Source organism: Lytechinus variegatus, chromosome 4, assembly GCF_018143015.1.
Source record: "Lytechinus variegatus isolate NC3 chromosome 4, Lvar_3.0, whole genome shotgun sequence".
Lineage (NCBI taxonomy): Eukaryota > Metazoa > Echinodermata > Echinoidea > Temnopleuroida > Toxopneustidae > Lytechinus > Lytechinus variegatus.
The window spans coordinates 56,080,638-56,086,322 of record NC_054743.1 but is presented as its reverse complement, the minus strand read 5'-3'; the positions used below and the strand labels follow the sequence as shown (position 1 = coordinate 56,086,322).

At 34.2% G+C, this 5,685-nt stretch overlaps 1 long non-coding RNA gene across 1 annotated transcript; it reads right to left on the bottom strand.

The window, feature by feature from the left end:
- Window positions 1-794: 794 nt before the first annotated feature.
- LOC121414364 lies at window positions 795-2,882 on the bottom strand. Its single transcript, XR_005969848.1, has 2 exons — window positions 2,601-2,882; window positions 795-1,438 (listed from the first exon to the last, which is right to left on the bottom strand). It is a non-coding gene; the product is annotated as an uncharacterized LOC121414364 (long non-coding RNA).
- Window positions 2,883-5,685: the final 2,803 nt, after the last annotated feature.

Below are 5,685 nucleotides of genomic sequence, written 5' to 3'. Positions count from 1 at the left end.
TAATTATTCTATTTACCCAGGGTCAGTCAAAATATTAGCATCCACAGGAGGGTGGGATCCTTCCCGCCTTAAAACTGAAATCTAAAGAAAAGTGTAGAAATGGATAAAAGACAAAGATCCTCTGCGCATGATTTACCAGCAAATGCAGCTCATTCAGAATTTAACTCTTAGAGCACCTAAATTGTACTATAGGCCTACAATATGTGTTTACCATGCTTAGGAAACACATATTTCCTAAGCTATTTTAAAACGAGTCCTACTGCTCGGAAGTGAACAAGTTACTTCCTTACTCATATTCAGAACGTTTTGACTAACCTCCTTTTTTAATTGGTTGCTTTGCTCCCTCACATACCCAACAATTTGTTGTCCTCTACATTTCTTCTGCTTGGTCACTTCGCTCCCTCTTACATATTCCTCAAATCTCTTGGCCCTGCATTTTCCTTCTGTCATTTTGCTCTCTCGCATATATCCCCCCCCCCACAAAATTCTGCTCTGTCGCATTCGCTCCCTCGCACATATCCCAAAATTGTTTTGCCCCACCCTGCATTTTTTTTCTGCTGACAGCCATGTCCTGCCCAACCTCTCTCTCCAATACCTTGAAATGATGGGGGGGGGGGTAACTTTAGATATGAGAGTGACCGAACAATTGTAAATCAGTGAAATATTTTACTTTTCTTTTGATTAGTTAATATTTTCTGTGAGAGTGATTATTGCAAAGGATTATAATCCTTTCTGTACACAAAACATACCAGTATTTTGAGAAAAAACAACAGAAAAAAGACCACATTCTTCCTGACTGTTCAAATCCTTAAAAAAATAAAATATGGTAATTTTTACTTTCTCAGGCATTCATCACAGGCTCCCCAATTCCTGTCTCTATTTCTCTATCACCCCCATTCTTAATTCATCTTTTTGTCTCTATCCAACAGCTCATTTATAACTGTGGCCTTGTTCTATCCTACATGTATTCTATTCTTCTGTCAGCTTGCCGTCATTCCTACTTTTCACAAACTTTTTTCTCTTCTGACATTCAAATCAGAATGAATATACTGTAAGACATCTTCAAATTCAATGAATTCATTTTTGTTACATGCCCAGTGATAAACGTTTTCATTGAGCTATTTTAAATAATCAGAATCCACACAGCGTAAATTTTTTGTTGTAAAGTTGTGCAAATCAATGTTTGTCCAAACTTAAAAGCAAGTAATGTATAAGGTAGGACTTCTGTGTGGTTTTCAGCCTCTTCTCCAAGTTTTAATACAGTCCATTATTGTTGTTGACTTCCACTTTACCCCTCTTGGACTTTCTGGTATTCAGTAGGAGTGGTCTTCGAGAAATTAAGGTGCTGAAGACTTTGGCACTGGTGTCTTTGCAGTATCTGGGAGGTTGTTTGCTGAATCGAAAAGTCTTTTGGGAAATACCTTGGCTTGGGTGAATTCTGTAGGAGACGAATTAATAAAAAAATAAGAAAAAAGAATATTGAACAAAAACAGATACAAGAATGAAAAGATAACTATTCAAAGATAATTTTTCAATCAAATATTCGATTATCCATGAAGAACAATATTCGTTTAGAAATCAAACCTTTTGCAGTGACTTGCAACAAGATAATTTTTTTAAAAATATACATGATGATATATAAACCCTATCAAGCCCGGGGGGGGGGGGGAGGCTTAATAAGCTCCCCTCCCCATCCACATTTTTCATGATAAGTCCACAATGAGAAATGAGGTACCATGATTACTTTTTGGTCAATTCTGCAGAGCTTTTGAGACACCCGGATATTCAGTTACGCAACATTTTATGAGTTTATGTCCGACCAAAAATTGCTCAAAAATATTATTTTGTATACACATTTAATCCAATGGAAATTCTATTTTCAGTCATAATTGACAAATTTGTCATTATTCTTGCACTTATTGGTTGAAAATAATCAAATCTTTGCTTTTTATAATCAGAATAGTGCCATGAACAGATCCCATTAAAAAAACTATAAAATACATAAGGCCCCAAAACAAAGAAATACATATGGAATTATAGAAACAATAAAATACATAAGATTAGAAATGTCATTTACCATTTATTTTTGAGCAACTTTGTTAGAAATCATAGAATTTCGGGAATTCTTTAGAGATTAACCTTTAAAACAAAGAATTCTCTATTACGCATAAATTAGCATTACTAATTTATTAACAATAAATAATTTATTAACAATAAATTTTAATGAATTCTGTAACCTTTAGTTCCATGCTTGCAGATTACATTGATGTTGATGTGTGCATTGGTTTTCGTTTTGATCAGAGGCAAGATCTGAAGAGGGGGACCAAAAAAGCCCACCTCCCCCTCCCTGGGCTATGCAATCTCAAAGTAGCCCAGGATTATGAGTTAAACCAAATTTTAAAAAATATATTTATTTAGTAGTTTACTGTAAATACACAGTATAGGCCCCGGTCCATGGTTATCCTCCTGATTAGGATAATTTTCATCTCTATTTTGCTACTGAAAATTGAATAATTAAAGCAATGTTCTATCAAAACAAAGGTAGATAAAACAGAATATATATTTCTTTAGAACGCATGTATGATATAGATCCACTGTACCTTCTGAAGACAAGGCGGGAAATCAAATATGGTTGGGACAGCATCCTGTTTAAGACGTATCGTCTGCCCAGGTCAAAGCAAGCATCTTCAAAATGATCAGAACAGAGTACAGAGCTCTTGGAGGAATTCAATGAAGCTCGCTTCATATTGACCATCCTTACTGTGTTACAGTTCCGGTCTTGGTACCGGTTCAGTCCAATGGCTGAATGGGAATCTGCAGCAAATGTAAACACATGTCATAGAATCAATTACACATCATTAAGAAAGTTTGACGTGTCCAAAGGAAACAGATGCCCTCGCAGAATTGTAGTACAAAATGTTTTTTTATTGTTTTATGATGCAATTTTCTGTAAATCAATTAAACTATACACTAAATAAAATAAGATTTCAGTTCTTGATGTTTTAATAAGAGATTACCACAATTTTGTTTATGAATTTTGAACAGAAAAGTTGATATTTCCCCCAAATTACTAAATCATGGAAATTGAATGCCTACAAAAAAAAACACTTTATAAGTAATATGACATTTCATTCCTAATACATGATTATATACGTGTTGTCCCTAGGTATCCTGAGTCTTGTCAATCGAGGGGGGGGGGCGAGGAGAATTTGCACAATGGAAAAATTGATATACATTGGGTTTCAAAGCTTAATTTCATTTCGGGTAAATCAATATGCTTTATTTCATTTGAATCAATTATACCAATTTTAGGGCATAAAATAGAAATTCAATTCAAACCTATAATATAGCCCTTGAACTACTTATTTTTTTAATTCAGGAATTCTGATCAAATGTATATTAAAAACAATCAGTAGGCCTATATAATGTTTTTAACCCTTATGAGACTGGGGGCTGATTTACCCTTGTCATATTTTGCAATAAATCCACTGCGCAATTTTTTTTACCGCATCACTCACAGACTTACAGCATCACTCACTCACTTTTTCGAGTCTCGCGCAACTTTTGAGACCAAAATTGCGACCCCCTGGTATGTGTTTTCGAAATTACACAACATTTTGGAAGTGCATGCAGACCAAAAGTTGCTGGAAAAATGTGAATTTGCGTACAAATCTATGGAAATAGTGTTTTTAGCCATAATTCATAAATGTGCCATTATATTTCCTTTTACTGATTAAAATCAATTAATTTCAACTTTTTTACGGTCAAATATGGTCCCCGACTATTTCCATTGAAACAACAATAAAACATAAGAAAATAAGAGTGATGTTGAAATATATTGAGTCTGTGAACCAAAAGTGATCATTTCAGGGGCATTATTTAGTTAATTAGAGCAAACTTTTGATTTTACGCATAAATTAGCAATGAGATTTAGGCAAAATTTGATTATAGTTTTTTAGAATATACCATGGGTAATGCGTTTGCCAATCATCGCTGTGATCCCATGATTGACTGCCCAGATCATAAAGCCCCCCCCCCCCCCCCAGTCTTCTTAGGAAATGAAATAGCCCAGTCTATGTAGGTTACTGGTAATGTTTTTTTTTTTTACTTTTTCATTTTTCTTATGTACAGATTTTCAAATTTATTACCAATAGAAATTTTCAGCAATTTCTGAAAATAATGATACAGATACAAATTTTGGCAATGACTCACATTGAGTTGTACATGAAATCAAGTTTTTAAGCAATTCGGGATCTGAGTATATGCACTTGTGTATATCATAACTGTGTAACCATGCATGCATTCCAAAAATAGTCTTGAATGTTGTGTGGCCCTGCCATGTTTACGAATTTATTGTAGATAAAAGTGAGCTAATCACATAGATTTGTTTGTTAAAATGATATTCTTAATATTGATTGCTGTGCAAGATTGAACAGGGAGAAGAGGAACATGACAAAGCAATCAAGAAAGAGTAAAGGGGGGAAGAGAAAGAGGATTTATTTATAACACACAAGTAAAAAAAAATGTGTTTTAAAACACACTGGTTAAAACGTGCCAACCCGGGCCCCAGTTAACGCGATCAGAAATCCATTCAATATGATTGAACTTAATATCATGCAGAAATCAATACGCATATAAATATAATCAAAAAAATAAATTTTGAACCAACTTGCATAATGAGCTGTGAACTTAGCCTGTATTTTGGTGACATCTACTTACACACCAAATTTTTTAAAATCCATTGAATGTTTTTCAAGTTATTGCGCGGAAACCAAGGGGGGGGGGGCTGACAGGGGCAACACTTAATGCCCCTCCGGGCTTCATCTGCAGGGGCATAAAAACTCTAGGCCTACTCATCAGCAGGGCCCGTTTCTCAACACCTGGACAAGTTAGTCCTATTTATCTACCAAACACAGAATTAGTTCAAAATTACCCAAAAGGATTAACTAGAATCCATTAATATCATATTGATACTATTGGTGGAAAGTACATACCAGACGTAGCCTTAGTCACAAAATAGCAAATTTTCCAAAAGTTGCAAAAATAGAGGCAAAATATGCTTAAAAAGTACTTAAACATGCAGACATGGGCATTAAATTTCTGAGGAAATGAAATTAACACTAATTCATATCATGATAAAAAAAATCACATGTAAGTGGACATTGAGATATTTATCCCAAGATATAAAATTTGAATAGTTTACGTAAGTAAACCATAAGGCTTTCTTCCTAACATGATGGTTTCTAGTGTTGCTGTTGGATGTTTGTGGTCTATATCATGGTTGTTCCACTTTATATGTTTGTCATTTTGCCTCCGACGAAGATTCTGCTAGGATCGAAAGCTTAGGCCCCCTTTTGACTCTCTAATTTACTCCATTGGCTCTTTTTTTTTAGATAAGCAGTTTTCAGCAGCTTCTTTTTGCCTTTAACATGATGATAATCAAACAGATTTTCAGGATTCCAAACATCATCAAAAAATATATTATCATGGATTGTTAAACTCTTTAGATTTTATGAATGCTATGCGTATATTAGAGGAAGAATTTATTAAAATTTTGATAAGGGTCTGAAAACGAGTCCAATTATGGATGACCTGAAGTGGTAGAATCTTTGTCAATTCAATTATTTTACTACCTTAAATTAACACTTGTTATAATTTCTGTGCATTACAATTACTATTGAATGA